Source organism: Diabrotica undecimpunctata, chromosome 1, assembly GCF_040954645.1.
Source record: "Diabrotica undecimpunctata isolate CICGRU chromosome 1, icDiaUnde3, whole genome shotgun sequence".
Lineage (NCBI taxonomy): Eukaryota > Metazoa > Arthropoda > Insecta > Coleoptera > Chrysomelidae > Diabrotica > Diabrotica undecimpunctata.
In genome coordinates this window covers 8,732,554-8,751,217 of record NC_092803.1, presented here as the reverse complement: position 1 = coordinate 8,751,217, position 18,664 = coordinate 8,732,554, and the positions used below count along the sequence as shown (strand labels likewise).

Genomic DNA, 18,664 nt, shown 5'->3' with positions numbered 1-18,664 from the left:
GTCTTACTTGAATTCTTCGATTAGTCTGTCCGATGTAGGATTTGTCGCAGTCTCCACAGGGAATCCCGGAAACCCGGGACATTTGCTAGTGAGTTTTGACGTGGTGTCACTTTTTACTAACGTCCCAGTAGAAGAATCGTTAGAGATTATAGGAAAAAAATACCCAATACCACCGGATACACTAAACCTAACGAGACACTGCCTCAACAACACATATTTCATATACAAAGACCAAAGGTACAAACAAGTCGAGGGAGCACCCATGGGTTCACCACTGTCACCGGTGATAGCAAATCTGTTTATGCAAGAAATAGAAATACGAGCAATAACAACGGCAGAGTATAAACCGAAACTATGGTTGAGATACGTGGACGACACCTTCATTATCTGGACACATGGGGAAGAAAAACTAAATACATTCCTAAATCACATTAACACCATCCACCCCAAAATTCAGTTTACTATGGAACTAGAGAAAGACCAACAGCTACCGTTTTTGGATGTTTTAATAATCAAAAAAACAGATGGAACTTTAGGATACACGGTATACAGAAAACCAACACACACCGACAGATATCTACACGCTGACTCACACCACCATCCTGCACAACTGCAGTCAGTCATCAAAACCCTGACTATAAGATCAGAAAGATTAACAGATGAAGAACACAGGAACAAAGAAATGAAAACGGTCAAAACAGCATTAAGAAAAAATGGCTTCACCACGTACACAATTGAAAAGGCACAAAAATCACAAGGAGGAAAAAGCAAAGAATCAACAGAAGAAAAAGAAAAACCTATTGCTAAGACGATTTTACCGTACGTGAAGGGCACTACGGAAAAAATCAGTAGAGTCCTAAGAAAACATAAAATAGAGACAATATTCAACACGGATAAGAAAATTTCTAATATGCTTAACTCCGCAAAAACCAAAATCCCACTAGAAAACCAAGGAGTGTACAAGATTCCCTGTGGAGACTGCGACAAATCCTACATCGGACAGACTAATCGAAGAATTCAAGTAAGACGAGAAGAACATCGAAACGCTATTGCAAAGCAAGAAAAGACATCTTCCCTTGCACAACATGCCCTAACAACAGGACACACAATCGATCTAGAACAGACAACAATGCTAGCGAACATCGAACACAAAACCAAGCGAATAATCAGGGAAGCCATAGAAATAGAAAAATATCCAAATAACCTAAACACTCGAGATGATGCCCAAAGACTACCAACAACATGGAAACCAGCTCTGCAAAGAACCGTCCAAAAAAATTCAACTTCAGTTAACGCACAGAAAAAACAAACAGCGAGACCGCCAGACAAGACCCCGCCCACTCGCACACAGGCAGGACCAATCACAAGAGCCCGCGCGCCGTCGAGAGAGTATTTAAACGAGCGCCGAAATGCCCAGTCGACCAGTACTAATCGAGTAACGACGAGAAGTAGATCCACCAGGCTTGAGAATGGCAAGTGAGACCTTGCCGAAACGTCGCCAAAACAATGGTTTTCAAGAAAACCAGCATTTTACAACGCGGAGTCAATCCCGGAAAAATAGTGACAGCATATATATATATATATATATATATATATATATATATATATATATATATATATATATATATATATATATATATATATATATATATATATATATATATATATATATATATATATATATATATAACAATAGATTGAACAGTCTATGAAAATTGTTTTCAGTTGATTTTTATACCAACTTTCTGAAAAAATTGATAATTAATATAGCTCTTTAATAAAATGATTTTCATATTTTGTATGCACCGTATAAAAAATAGTAATACCATAGATAATTTAATAATCTAGATAAATGATTATGTCGAAAAACAGAACAAAGTCTACGGCTATACACGACATTCCATTCCTACATTGTAGATATTTTTTGTCGTGAACAAAATTTGGCTTTAGTTTTTTTTTTTTACTTTAAGAAATGGAAGATGAGATGAGGAAATATTAGTTACAAAAATAATAGATGTTACGTTGCAAGACAAGATCAGAAAATACGGCTACAAATGCCTAGAAATGACGTGTAAACTAAAATGGAAATTAGTCTCTTCTAAATCCACCAGTGACCGACTAATGATGATGACGAAAAAATTTGACTGTATTTTATAAATAATCCTCGTATCCATAGTATTTAAGACTAAAACCAATCTTATTGAATTACAGATTTTTTATAAAAGCCGCTAATAAATTACGTTTTCAATCAAGATTTTCCCCAAAATCTTGATACACCCTCATCACCTACATTCTTTAATTTGTCGAAGTACCGGCCATCGAAAACCGAAAAACAGATCGCAAAAAAACATTTCTTCCTCTTTCAACAATTCCACCCTCCTCGGCTCATCCGCCATATAATTGAAAAGACATAATTTAATAAAAAGCTTTGAGTAGGACTGTTATTCCGAAACGAAGCCTAAACCGTCTGTCCCTTTCTTAATATAATTGTCGAGGAGGCGCTAAAAGAAACGAACACCGCCTCTCCCGTCCCCGACCCTTTGGAGTAGCCGCCCTTCTTCAGATTTGAAATTTTAATTATATTAACCGGCTCTCGTAATGTAGAGTTTAACTTTCGCTCTCGTGGCTAATAAGATAAGTTATTCCGACGTCCACCGACGCGACGCTGAAATAGAAAGTTACTCGTTGCAGAACAAGGACGTCTCGTCTCGGGAGCAATTCGAAGTTTTAAAATACTTTTAATTTCGAACTTACAAAACAAATCTTTGCTGTAAAAGAATGAAAAAGAAGAACTATTTCTATACAACTACGCCAGCGTAGCGTTTTTCTCTTACATTTTTTTAGAATATATATATATATATATATATATATATATATATATATATATATATATATATATATATATATATATAATGAACCAGAAGTATTTGCTGACAACGTAAGGAAGTAAACGTTAAATAGTGGGTTTGCAGCAATAAAAATGAAATGTGTACTCTTTTAAATTTTTATTCCAAGCTTTCGGACATTGGTTATGTCCTTCATCAGGGAGCTACAAATGTGATTAAGAAATTGTTGGTGTTGGTATAATTAATTAAAAATTGTTTCTACTTACAAACTTAACGAGGTTGTATCAACAAAGATCTATTATAATATTGATAAAATTTATCATGGTCTCTCATCTATTTGAATATATAAAAACTATTTTTATGTTTAAAATTTAAAAAAAATTATTACTGTAAATACAAAAACACTTAATTATTCTAAATAAATACGTGACATTATTTTGACAAAATTTTGTCAAAATAATGTCACGTATTTATTTAGAATAATTAAGTGTTTTTGTATTTACAGTAATAATTTTTTTTAAATTTTAAACATAAAAATAGTTTTTATATATTCAAATAGATGAGAGACCATGATAAATTTTATCAATATTATAATAGATCTTTGTTGATACAACCTCGTTAAGTTTGTAAGTAGAAACAATTTTTAATTAATTATACCAACACCAACAATTTCTTAATCACATTTGTAGCTCCCTGATGAAGGACATAACCAATGTCCGAAAGCTTGGAATAAAAATTTAAAAGAGTACACATTTCATTTTTATTGCTGCAAACCCACTATTTAACGTTTACTTCTTTATATATATATATATATATATATATATATATATATATATATATATATATATATATATATATATATATATATATATATATATATATATATCAATACGCAAAGTAAGCGAGATGAAAATCTCAGTGTAATTGAGGTTATAGGTCAAGCAGAAAGAAAAAATGAAAATACTAGTTTATTCTTTTAATAGAAAACGTTTTGTAAAGTATTTCTGCACTTCTTCAGTTCTAATGAATTTAGATGTAAATCAATGTCAAATAAAATGGCTTTTTTACATGTTAAAAAGTTAATACATTAAAAATTACAAAAAATATCCCAATATTCTAAAGTAGGTACACTGTCATTTATACTGTCCTCCGGAGGCGTGTCAGCCGGGAGCTGACAGCCGTGCCGGAAGCATCAAGGAATTTGGATATTGGTAAAAATACTTGGGAATTCCAAGTTTGGCCAAATCCAAATTTCTAATAACCTCGATGCAGGGAAATTCCACTTTTGCTACGTAAAACAAAGGATTTGTTTTACATAAAAGCAGGTAGATTTTCCCTCATCAGTCAGTCGAGCTTGCCTCTTCTACTGTAGACCTAGTCGGTGCTATTATTGTTCCTACTAAGTTATTGTTTTATTTCTGATTTCCTATATACCATTTTTATTTTAGCATTATCGTATATTCAGACCTTTTCAGGTTAGAATATTACATTGATCTATATTTGTTCATGTACTGATTGTTTGATATTTTATTTGATTATTTTTTGATTGTTTGTTTTCTTGTATTTGTATCTAAGCTGTTCTTCCGTAAGTTAGGAACACTTAGGAATATTTATCTTGCCTTTTCGATTCTATATATTTGATTTTGTACTTTGTATCTAAGTAGTTCTTTTCGGTAAGTCAAAGAACTCTTAGAAGTATTTCTCTAATATCTGACTTGTTATTTTATTATGTGTCTAAGTCGTTCTTTTTCGGTAAGTCAAAAGAACCCTTAGAAATATTTTCATATCGCATTATGATTTCTGATATTTTATCTAAGATGTTTTCTTCCGTAAGTTAAGAAAATACTTATATATTTGTCTATTTCATTTTTCTATTTTTTGCTAAGCTGTTTCTTCCGTAAGTCAAGAAACACTTAGCAATATTTTCACATCTTTTCTATATTTGATTTTTCTTATTTTCTATTATAAGTCGTTTCTTCCGTAAGTCAAGAAACACTTATAAATATTTGTGCATTTATTTTACTATATTTGATTCTCTTGTTTATTTTCTGTTCTAAGTCAAGAAACACTTAGACATATTTCTATAATCTGTTTCATTTTTGCATTTCTTGTTTTATATTTTGAGTATTTTATTTTTCCACTCTAAGTCGTTTCTTCCGTAAGTCAAGAAACACTTTTTATACCCTTTAATTTACTTGTTTACTAAGTTATTCCTTCCGTAAGTCAAGGAATACTTAGATCATTTTTACCTATCTGTTTTCCATTTTTGCTCTGTTACTTTGTAACTGTTCCTTGGAATCGTTACCTATAACAGATATTTGTCACTGGAACTGTTATTTATAACAGCGGTGGTATTTAACCTTTCTACCAGCGACAAACCAAAGATGGTGAATACCCGATCCAATTCCGGGGATAGGAAGAAGCCCGAAGAGCCGGCGATGGGTCCTACAGGCCCAAATGCCCCCTCTCGGCAACAAGGCAGCATATAGAACATGGATATTGATACTCCATGTACGTAGTTTGTCCATACATGGAGAAAAATATGTAAAAGAAAAACAAAAATTCGTTTCAACTAACGGAAAAAGTGATACAGTAGGAGGAACTATGGACAAGCGCGAAGCTTCATACTGTTTGCTGTATTTTTCAAGTTTAAATAATATTTTTAAAATTAAATAAAGGAATTTTATTGTCGAATGTTGAGTCTTACATCAGACTCAACATTCGACAACCTTTGTTCTTGTTTGCGCTGAATGCTGTTGTGACGATGATCACAAAAAACCACGGAGAAGGGGAATTCAGTAAGATTTAACCAGCCATGTGGAGGATCCCAAGGACATATTATGTCCTAAAGCGCAAAGGTTTATTGACATGAAACTTAAATTAAATAAATAAAAAAGGAAAGCTGAAGCTGCAGGTCTTAGGTGAGGTCTCTTCTAAGACCAAGGACATAAGATTGAATGCAGAAAATATAGACCAGCTCTTGGATGTTGGAGATGAGATTCTCTCAGTCGACTACTTTCTCTATCTAGAGTACCAGTGGCCCTAGATAATATTAGAAGTCGCACTAGAAAGGCGAATTCTTCATTTGTTCAGCTAAATACAACCTATGAGTAGAAAATACCAAGCGTATTATCTTCAACACACACGTGAAGTCTGTGCTCTTGTACGCTTGTGAGGCGACTTTAAAGAAAGAATTGTGGAGAAAGACAAAACCAACGGGTGTTGGACACAGTCCTTATTTCTATTTAAATTATTCTATTTAAAAGAAGGCTTTGAGCCGCAATCCTCGCAAGAAACGAGAAGGCGTGGTAGAGCAAGGGGTATCTGGAAGAAAACCTTTGACAAGGAAGCATTGGAAAACTCGAGAGTTAGCTGGGAAACATGGCTGAAAACAAAAACGGACGACGGAATCTACCTTATACCTCATGCTCCTCAGTCAACGAAAAACTGACGAGGAAACGCGGAATCCACATGTTCAAAAGGTAAAGAGGTAAATCTACAGGAAAGCAAAGAAATCCGCTAAGTTGCAGAACATAAGCGACAAGTTCCAGACGGAAGTTGCCACGATAGAAAATTTCTCTAACAATCTAGCCGTGTAAGGTTACCGGAGGAGGTAGGTTCCTTTTAATGTGAAGTATATGAAGGAGTATAATAGAACACAGCTTTACGGTACGGAATATATGTTTATTCTAATTATTTAATTGAATGTAAAAGTGCATTCTTACAATCTACGATAAATCTACTTTTGATTGATCTAATATTTTAAATTCTAATTAATTATTCTCATTCACAATGGGACGCAGATGGAGAACAGCATCATTCTGATCCACTCTGATAGACAAGCAGGTCTGAAAGCACACAGCTCAATAATTATTGACTAAAAGTTTGTGTGGACTGTTTAAATGTCCTATACGTAGAGGTAGTAGCATGGACTCCAATAGTTGGTCCGGAATCTTTCTTAGAAATTATAGGTACAAAAAAAAAGGCAGCCATTGACATATGGGTGCAAAATAAGTATATGGTATACTCGAATGGTGGAAAAATGCACCAGGGAGACGCTAAGTACTTTATCACAGGGAGACGCTAAGTACTTTATCAATGAACTTTCAGCCACAGGTCGATTTAGTAAGAATAACTGGAAGGGATTGGTTATCCCAATTTATTGGGATAAGAGAGATACTGCTCATTGGACATTAAAGGCTTAAAAAATATTTGGGTCATATGGGTTTAACTGAAGAGACTTTTTATCCCATCTATGAGACGATAAGGATATCGCTTAGCACGCTTTATGCCCCTATATACGCTTTGCAAAACTGTGGTATTTAAAACTCAAACAGGAAAAACCACAAGTATCAGATAGGTGTACAGGCCAGACGAAAGGCTATGAAACTCATCAAGAAAATCGGGCTGAGAAACTTTATTGATAAAGAACTTTTGCACAATTTGTTATATATCTGTAGATTGTTGTTGTATACATATATATATATATATATATATATATATATATATATATATATATATATATATATATATATATATATATATATAGACTTAAAAAAACTGGCGCTCGAATTCGTTTTCCTTGATCCGCCACTGTTTGGCCCATCCAGCATCAGTCTTTACAATTAGTGCAGCAAATGACGAAATATCCTCTTCCAGTTATTCAATTATAAGTTTGGTGACTGGCGACGAGTGGAAGTCGAGCTCCTTCTACGGAAGAAACCAAGGAGTTGATCAAAAACGATCAACAACGGGATTAATTCCAGAAACAAAAACGGTTTCATTAAATTAGTTCTGGGGAATTGGAGATAAGATTTCCACTTAGCTGAAATTAAAGTGTTATAGATAGACGGTTGGAGTTTTAATGGCTCAATTGGAGAAAGTTGTAGTGCTACTTTGGTTATTGCTTTCTATTGAAAACAATTATTCTAAATTGAGAGTAATGAGTCTAGAAAAATAGGTAAGATTCAAAAGAGGTTGAAAATATAGTAATATATATCTGCTAGTGGAAATGTTTCTATTCTCTAGAAAGTCTCTTTTTCAGCAGGTAAATACCTCCGAAAATTTAGTTCTTGTAATTTGCCGTAAAAATGTCTCATTATTTGTAATAACAATACTTTAATCATATCATCGACATATATATCGTTTTCATACCTTTTACAAATTGTCTATATTTTTAAGTGAATTAATAAGTAGTATAATACATAATCCAATAAATGTCCTTCTAGTTCTTATTATTAGAACTACGCTATCAGCAGGATTCATTGTGCTTTTATTTCTCCTTTTGAAATTGGAAATTTTTTCTGAAAGTATCTGGAAAACAGTGATATTTTCAAATTGAAAACAACTATTGAAAATGATTTCATTGGTGTCAATTCCTTTGGTATTTGAAACATTTCTTTTATTTATTTTCTACACTATTTTGGTACTGTGTAACAGTGTATTATTAATTGAATCCACTCTTCTGGCAATTTGTCCTTGTTACCAAATAATCGTCAGTGAACTACACATTTTCAATTGTAATACTTTCTTCCATTATTAATTGGTCATATATGAATGACAATCTTATTGCTACCTACACTTTTAATACTTTTTATTTCATTTAAAATAAGTCTTATTCTTATGGAGAAAAGAACCAATATAAGAGATTTCAAATTTGCTATATACATATATAAATTAGTTGTCAAATACAAAGAAAAATTAGGAAAGATGAAACCCAACTAGCAAACTAGATTAAAAATTATTAAATACAAAAAAAAAACAAATGGAAAAAGAAAACAAATTGATAAATGTGAGTAAAGCTATGCGTTTTTTACTATATTGGTCCTTCGAGCCGGATTTAAATCTTATCTACTGTATTAACTTAAAATTAACCATAATTAGAAATTTTATCTACTGTATTAAGTATTTTTAAATTAACCAGAACGACGTCTTTTTCCATGCACCTTACCTTAAAGTATGGTCCAAAATAGATCGTTTTGTGGTTTATTCCGCATTACATGGCCCAGGTATTCCAGTTAGCGACGATTTATGGTCAGGACTAATTCGCGTTCTTTACTCACTATTTACAGAACTTCGTTGTTAAAAAAATTGTCTATGTAGGAAATACTTAACATGTGTCTACAGCATTACGTTTCAAATTCTTCGAGAGTCTTCAGTGACGCTTCAGTTAAGGTCCATGACTCAACTTTAAATAGAAGATATAAAAGTACGTTGCATTTTTGTAAAAGAAATTTTATTTCCAATGGTATATCGTGACGGTTAAGATTTTTTTCAATTTGATGAAGAAGTTATTATTTTATATTTATTTATTAAATCTCAAACGTTTGTCAAGCGATTATTTATTTCTTGTTCTAGTCTTAGAACATAATCAAAACAATATGTTTTCTTCTGCTTTCTTTTCCACTTCTGGGCATCGGTGTCTTATCAAAGTTAACAGATCTCACTGTCCTGAACACTATAAATATATACAAGTACTTATTTTCGAGGACTTGGGGAGCTGATGGTCCCTTGGGCGGTAAAATTCCCGTTCACTTAGACACTCCTGCATACGAATAGCATTGCATTTTACATTTACTCTAGGAAATATTCACTAAAAAGGGAAAAACGAATTTTCTTAAAAGTCAACCTTTGCATTTTTTATTAAGGCAGACAGGAAAACGTTTTTGATGTTACTGACCATACTGGTGTTATTACGCTGCTGGTAACTAGAGTATGCAATCTGGCTCTTGTAGAGATGGCTATTTTTGGAACGACTCGGATAATAAGAACGAAAGAGCGGTGGGTGAGAATTAAATGAATCCGAACATAATATAACTACAACTGGCAAACTATATCTGATCAAGCAGATAATCAAATCTAAATTGGACAAAGATGTGCTAATATAGGGAAAAATTAGTGCGGAAAACGGGTACGAATCAGCTCCAGCAATGTACCACATGTACCACTGCGAGCAGAAACCACGCTCTTTTTAGTAACTACTCCAAACGATTCAAAAAACGTATAATACCCATTCACTAAATCTGTCCAAGCTGGTATAGAATTCCAGAACTCTGGAATGGGAAGAAAAGATTTATAATATCAAATCAACAATACCAACTTAACCACAGACAGAAAAAATCCCAGCAACATACATTGTAAGACTTTAACCTTTGAGCACGCGCGCTTACATAAATTTTATGACCATTTAACAAAATAGTGTACGCCACTGTTATACTAAATTTAGTTGCTGCCCAACACCTTTCTTTTCTTGGAATGTTTCGTTAGGTACGATTTGGAAGTTAAATTTGGTTGGCTGGATACTGAATTTAGTTGTTGTGAGATACTTGAATCAAGAGGAACAGTCATCATAAAATTTATAGTGCGCGAAATTTAGGGTAATTTTTTTTATTTATGTAAGTATTATGATCTTAGACAATGTTATTTCGCTTATTTGCATTATGTATCAGATTTTAAGTTTTGAAATTAAATATTAATAATAATGATAATAATAATATTGATACAACGAAAAGATCGCCAAGTACAGAGATCTAGAAATACAAATCAGGAGACAATGGAGAATGGAAAGTACCCAGACAGTACCTATTATTCTATCTACTACTGGTGTTATTCCCAAAAACCTCCTAGCGAACATAAAACAGCTGGGTCTAAATGAACATCTTTATAAGGCCATGCAGAAAGCGGTACTCCTCGCGACGTCCAGATGTGTGCGAAAATTTTTGGGAAATACACCAGCAAACCAAGTCACCTAGGGCTCGATAACACGGAAAGAGTCCCACCAGAGCCCAATCCTTTTGATACCGGAGGTATCTGGGATGAGTGAATTTTCCCATTAGAGGGAGTGCGAGCCGTATGGCTAAATCTGGATATTGATTTTGATAATAATGATTGAATTTTGTTTTTTTTTTCAGATAAACCACGAAAATGTCTAAACGTCCTTTGTCAACAAATTGAGCTGCTTATGCCTATGCTTATGATTGCTTATGTATTTGAGCATTTATGGGATGAAAATGAAATCTAATCAGATAACGCTCTGTCTAGTGATAGTGATTTGTCTGAAGAGTATATAGAAGAAGATGTCGACAAGTGTTTCTGAAGAGGTATTATCCAATTAAGAATCCGTAACAGCTTCACTTTTTGACTATTATGTAGCAAAAGATAGAACTGCCAAATGGTACAAAATGAGAACAGCAACTTTATCTAAGACAAAAAAAAAATAACATTGTAAAAGAGCAACATGATGTCACTTATAGAGCCCGAAATATCAATAATGAGCTTCTTGCTGTTTAAGCCTGTTTAAAACTAATAGACACTAACATGATCGACAAGATTATATGCTGCACTAATAGATATATTGCAGAAATAAGATTACGTCAAGTATTTTCTAGAGAATGAGACTGCAAGGGTATAAACAGAAACGAGTTTATGGCGTCTTTAGGATTGCTGATTTTGATTGGGATAAAAAAATCACATTTTGCAAATGTCAGAGAAATTTGACCAAGCGACGGAACAGGAATTGAGATAACAAGGTTGTTATGAGTTACAAATGATTTTTGTTTATAATAACTTAATGCTTCATCCTTTTCAAAGTTGTTGCAGTTGGGTTGTTACATACCAAGCAAACCAGCAAAATACGGCATCAAAATGTATGCTTTATGTGATGCAAAGACATATTATACTTCAAGTTTAGAAATAAATTGCGGCAAACAGCCCGATTGTCCGTACGTTACATCCAAGTCACCTTGTTTCTTTGATAGAAAATAGCAATCGAAATCTTACGACCAACAACTACTATACTAGCTGTCTACACTTGCTATTTATTCACTGCAAAAAAATCACTTTAGTTGTAACTTTGCAAAAAAAAAAACAAGGAAAAATTTACTAAAAGTTGTCTTTTTGGATTCCAAAAAGACATGATGCTCGTGTCTTTTGTGCCTCACAAAAACAAATGTAATATATTTATATGTTTTATGATTTAGATTCAAGTAATACGATTTATCAGTATTAGATTTATCAGTATTAGTCCATTTGCAGTGCCATAAAAAAAGTTTTTTTGATAAAAAAATCATTCTGTAACTGAAAATATTAGTTTAGAACGAAAGTATTAAAGTGACTGATAAATAATTAAAGGAGCCGATTGCAAATAAGGATATACATACGGATACTACTAAAGAATTGGATCATCAAAAGGAACGACCAAGTCCATTTCGACTTTGTTGGGAAATAGATTCAAACGGTAAGTGATGAAAAGCTCCGTCAGTGATATAGAGCGTCTAGCCAAGATGCTTTCCATACATAGAAAAAACTATCATAAGAATAAAAGGATGTTACAGCAGTTTGCGCAAGTTGAATATTTTATGTTATTTTTTTGAATGGAGATCTTTACTATGTCCTTGAGTCAGTGTCGGAGATAATATATTTTTTTTGCAAAAAATAAATTAACTTTATTGATAATAATTATACAAAAAACGCAATGAAAATAAGAAATTATACTATACAGGGGTGGGCATAAGACAGCCGACCTCGAAAACGACACATGAGCAAATTCCATCGCTGTAAAGTATTACATTGCTATCCTGGGTATGTGCGGCCGAGCAATATCCTGCATTAGGAGAAAACTTTCACCTACAAAATACATACAAAGTAACACATATTTTTTCAGCTTTTCTCTAATGTAGCAATCAGCATTAAGGCCAACTGCCCCTAATATAACAATACCTGTATGTGCTTTTAAAGAAATGCCGCCCCATACCATTATACCTACACCACCAAACTATCTTTTAGTAAACTGATACAGAAGTAAAACACAAGACTCTAAGTCGATGACATTGGATAAAAATTTAATACTTAAAGAGCAACATGTTTCTTTGCTCGACTTGAACACGTAGTTCTTGTCAGTTAAAACGACACAGACCAACTGACGCATGATATATGATTCCACTTCATCTCTACACTAATGGACCTCAAGGGTTTTTAGTCGGTAAAAGTCCAGCACGGCATCTCGTGATAGAACCTAAGCAGTTGGTGTCATTTGATTATTTTCACTAGGTTTAAAAAAATGGATAATAAGGAACTCATGTAAATAGCTAAACACAAAGCTAAAATAAATCATGACCACCATGGTTCTTCTTCTTCTTCTGGTTCCTATCCGTTTCGGATGTTGGAAATCATATTGGCAATCATGACCTTGCTCGCTGCGGCTCGAAACAGCTCCGTTGAGGTTTTCTTAAACCATGTTCTTAAATTCCGCAGCCATGATATTCTCCTTCTACCGGGTCCTCGCTTACCTTTGACTTTACCTTGCAATATAGACTGCAGCAGGGAGTAACGGTGCTGGTTTCTCATAAAGTGTCCCAGATATTGAAATTTTATGCGTTTGATCGTAAACACAATCTCTGGTTCCTTCTTCATTTTTTCTAGAACTTCCTTGTTCGTGATCCTTGCTGTCCATGATATTCTCAGCATTCTTCTATAAAGCCACATCTCAAATGCTTCAAGTTTTTTAATAGTGGTGTCTGTAAGCGTCCATGCCTCCGCCCCGTACAACAACACAGAGAAAACATAGCATCTCAAATGTCTCATTTTTGTATCCAGGGATATGTTGTGACTTTTGAAGATGGCGCTCATTTTGTTAAAGACCGTTCTTGCCTTTCCTATGCGGCACTTTATTTCCTGTACATTGCTCCACTGTTCGTTTATAATAGTTCCCAGGTAGCAATACTGTTTTACTCGCTCTATCTGCGTCCCATTAATGTATAGATGAGCCCCATTTATATTCTCCTTGCTGACAATCATTTGTTTGGTTTTGTGGGTATTAATGTTTAGTCCGTACTGTTGACTGTACTCGTTTATTCTGTCCATTAGCCTCTGAAGTCCCTCTAAACTATCTGCTATCACCATGGTGTCGTCGGCATATCTAACATTGTTTACTCTTTCACCATTTAGAAGGATGCCTTCGTCTATTCCGTAAAGAGCCTCGTTAAAAATTTTTTCTGAGTACATATTAAATATCAACGGCGATAGAATACATCCCTGTCTAACTCCGCGTAGTATTTTTATGTGATCTGTTTCTTCTTCGTTAATTTTCATGTATGCGGTCTGATTCCAGTATAGTTCTGAAATTATTCTGAGGTCTTTGTCATCCAGGTCTGCTTCTTTTAAAATGTTTATCATCTTTTGATGTTGAACTCTGTCAAATGCCTTTTCATAGTCGATCAAGCACGCGTATACGTCGCAGTTAACGTCCCTGCATCTTTGAATCAGTACCTGTACTCCGAAAAGTGCCTCTCTGGTACCCACTGCGTTAATGAAGCCGAACTGTCTGTCTGATATTTGTTCCTCGCACCTTTTATATATTCTTCCATGGATGACTCTAAGAAACAGTTTCAACATGTGGCTCATTAGGCTGATTGTTCGATATTCTTCGCACTTTTTAGCCCCCTGTTTTTTAGGTATCGCTATGAATTCTGATTCTAGCCATTTATCAGAGATGATTCCTGTATTGTATATTTTATTGAAGACAGCCGTGATCCAATTTATTCCTTCATCCTCCAAGAGTTTTAAAAATTCAGCTTCGATATTATCAGGCCCTACAGCTTTTCTGCTTTTCATCCGTTTTATTGCTTCTTCTACCTCGGATTTAAGTATGTCCGGGCCCGTCATCCTCTCTGAAAATGGATGCCTATAATCCGTTCTTTGATCTTGAAAAAGTGTCTCCAAATATATTCTCCATTTGTCCTTCATCTCTTGGGTGTCAATGATTAATTTTCCATTGGTGTCTATGAGTTTCATTTGTGTTCTCTTTTTAAAAGTACCCGTTATTTCTTTTACCTTTTTGTGTACATTAAAATTGTCATGCTTGCCTTGTAGTCTTTCTATTTCTTTACATTTCTCCACAGCTTCTTTTTCATTAGCTTCTCTTATTTTTCTTCTGATGTAAGCCTGCATTTTTTTGTATTCATCTTCATTTTCTTTAATTAACCTTCTGCGTTCCATTAAGTGAAGGATTTCTGGAGTCATCCAAGATTTCTTCTTTGTTTCTTTGTTTGGTTTTAGCAGATCTTGTTTAGTTTTCTTAATTATTTCTTCGAATTGATTGATTTCTCGTTGGATGTTATTTTCTTCTTTTAGTTGCTTAACTAGATTGTTAATATATTCCCCCACTTGCTTTTTAACTTCCGGATGTTGCAGGGCTGCCATGTCGTAGTTAGGTCTAGACTTTTTCTTTATTGTCTTCAGTCTCACATCCATGACTCCCACTAAAGGTATGTGGTCAGATTCAATGTCCGCTCCTGGATATGTTTTGACAGATTTAAAACTGTTTCTGAATCTTCTATTTACCAATATATAATCTATCTGGTTTCTAATTACGTTATGGGGTTTATCTGCTGGTGCCTTCCATGTATACAATCTCCTCGGTGGTAGTTTATAAAATGTGTTTAGAACCACTAGCTTGTTATCTTCTGCGAATATTTAACCATGGTTAGGCACAAGAAAAAAACGACGAGTTTAATGCAACAGGGTTACTCTGTTCCAGAAATTTTAACATCTTAACATATTTTCGTAACATTCAGTCTTAACATTTTTTAAATAATTCGTTTAACATAAAAATGTATAACAATTGATACGGTTCCAGTCAATTAAATCTTCGTCATTCTGGATTTACAACCCTACGTGGGTCATAGATTTCTCAAGAATTTCTCTCGAGTCGTCCCTATCTATCGCCTTTCTCCGCCAAGCACGTATTCCCATATTTCTCATGTCTTCATAACCAAGGAACTTTGTTCAGGGTCTTCTTCTTCTTCTCTGACCAATGGGTATATCAAGGAGCGTTTTTCTAGTAGGGTCATTTTATTCCATCCACATTGCATGCACTATTCATCTCGGATGTCCTATTTTATTTTACTTTACGATATCTGGTTCCTGGTATATTCTATAAAGTTCATTGTAACTCACTGCTCCATAGATTCGCCTTAGAACTTTTCTTTCAAAACATCCTAACATGTTTTCATTAGTTGTTAGAGTCCAGGTCTCTGAACCATATATAAGGACTGGACGTATTATTGTTATACCTTTGTATTTCTCGATACAATTAAGGACTTAAGAAGGAGATTGTTTCCAAAAGCGTCTGTTGGTCTAAGAAATTCTGCGGTTATCTCTGCGGTAATATTATTTTTAGCGTTAACGAGCGCTTCTAGGTATACAAATTCGTTAACTTTTTTGATGACATCGTTTTCCATAACAAGTGACCGTGGGATTTGTAGTTGCATGCTTATTTTCGTGTACTTAGTTTTGTTGGTGTTTATTATTCAACCCATTTTTGTACCCGATTATTTTGGTGCTACATACTCCTCTTGTACAGCGTTTTCCGTTCTGCCAACAATACTGATATCATCAGCATAGGTAAGGATTTGCACTGATTTGCTATACATTGAGTCGGTGGTTGGGATTTGTGACATACGTATTACTTTTTTTAATACCAGATTGAATAGTATACAGGAGAGAGGATCTCCTGTGAGCATTCAAAGATATCTCCTTTTTTGTGTATGGTGCAAAGTATTTCAATTTTCCAATCACTAGGGAGGGATTTCTGTGTCCATATTTCTTTTATGGGCTGTTGTATCGTGGACACCTTCTTAACCAATTACGACGTCAATTACCGTTAAGCAAATTACGACGATTTAAAAAAAAATCACATGCAAAAACCTATTATTATTTTGAATTCTCTTTAATCATCACAGTTGTTTCCATTATAGAAAACATAAGTGTACACTTTTGCTCGTCCTGTTTCCAAATATTCTTGTTATCACAGACAAATCTCAAGTAAGAAAGAGTGTCTTGACTGCAAAGATAAATAAAAGAAACAAAGATTTTACTACCATTTCTATGTCCCATCGTCTATATTTCATTCAAATCATAGCTCCCAGTCGTCCCCTTTATCTCCCGCCATGGCCTCCATTATGTATATATGTGTCATCTCGGAAAATCACGTTCTCAAGTGCATGGACTTTTCACGCGCGGACTCAATGAGAAAAAGACATTTTCATTTGGAGGAGTCTCGTAGATTTTTATACATTTGCATATTTATAGAAAAGTGACAGAAACATATGTCTTTGAAACAAACGACGGGACCCGACGGGTGTTTGTGTTAGTATAATACTTACATGCTCTTACATGCTTCTTTTGTTTTCGTTGTTTTGTTTGTACCGTGCGGATCTGGCGGGTGCAGCTGCGTTTAGCAGTTCGGCGGGGCTTAGGGGTAATTTCTGTGAGGTTTACAACGGGCTGCGTGAGAGGAATATGAGATGATATGTAAAAATCGATTGATTCAGGTTGCTGGTGTAGTTGTTTTTTGTATTTCTACGTCAATCGAAGGAATTGCAATACTTCTTATTTTAAAATGTGGTAATAGCTATTCAGATATAAAATTCTTCGTATATAAATTTATTTTAAACAATCAAAATACACTTGTGGCCAAAATTCTGGAAACTTTACAAAAATCATCGTTTTTCCAGCAACACTCACTCCTCTAATGATCGTGATTTATATAGTTTATCAGTATAATTACATTTTTATTTTATTGTTTTATATTTCTGCTTAATCTTTTCTGTATTTATCACTCTAATTAACATAATTATTTAATAAAATATGGAAACAGATTCAAGCGAAAAGCCGAAAATTCAAGATTTGTGAATGGCAACCTTGGCAATACTGTATTGCGTCCGGGTTTTATAGTCAGTCAATGACCCAATTGGAAGCGTTTAGTACAGCTTGGTGCGACTTCCAGTGTTTATTAGTGACTTCAGGTAGATACTAAGGTGATATTGTTTAATTGTCGGAGAGGAATACATTAGTGTCGATTCAACGAAAATGGCACCAAGAAACTCAAAACGTGTTGACTAGTCGCCAGGAAAGACAGCCAAAACAATTATCCTTCGAGACGAAGGTTACACATATCAAAATATAGCTAAAAAATTGGGTCGTGGCGCCACAAAATCAGGTGTAATGAAAGTTTGTAAATGTTATCATAACACTGGAACGACAAAATCAGCAAAAAAAACAGGCAGAAAATCGAAAGTTGGTCAATAAGATGAGCGTAGAATATGCCGACTTTCTTTAGAAGATGGTCGCAGATCCGCAAAAGAAATTAATGCTATTGTCAAATCAACTGGCTTACAAATATTGTACCGCACTATCAGAAAAAAATTGTGTGATAATGGATTGCGAGCACAAACTCCTAGAAGAAAACCGTTCCTGAACAAAAAACAAAGGCAAAAACGCATTAATTGGACTTTAGCACACAGAGGGTAGACAGAAGAACAGTGGAGTATGGTAATTTGGAGTGATGAAACCAGAATCTCGATCTACGGGAGTGACGGAGTGAAGTTTGTTCGTCGCCGACCAGGGCAAGACTTTTTGCCCCGGTGTACTACGGTCACTATGAAGCATCCTGTGAGTGTCATGGTATGAGCTTGTATGAACATTAATGGAGTTGGACGCTTAGCAAAAATAGAGGGCAATATTAATGCAAAAAAATATCAGGAAGAGATACTGCAAGCCAAACTGCTGTCGACTATTAGAGATTTGTTTGAAGGGAGTACCCAATAATGCATCTTTCAGCAGAATGGAGCGCCTTGTCATACGGCTAAGACTTTCATGGAATGGTTGAGAAACCATGATGTTACTGTCCTGCCTTGGCCTGGAAATAGTCCCGATCTACATCCAACAGAAAATTTATGGTCCAGGATGAAAGGGTTAGTATCATACCGAAACCCAAGTAACAAGAGAGAATTGATAGAAGCCATTGTTCAAAACTGATT

The 18,664-nt window shown here is 34.5% G+C and overlaps 1 protein-coding gene across 1 annotated transcript in view; it reads right to left on the bottom strand.

Moving 5' to 3' along the window:
* Sema2a (Semaphorin 2a) overlaps positions 1-18,664 on the bottom strand; it is a 1,119,544-nt gene that overhangs the window by 208,672 nt on the left and 892,208 nt on the right. The gene's annotated exons all lie outside the window — the stretch shown is intronic.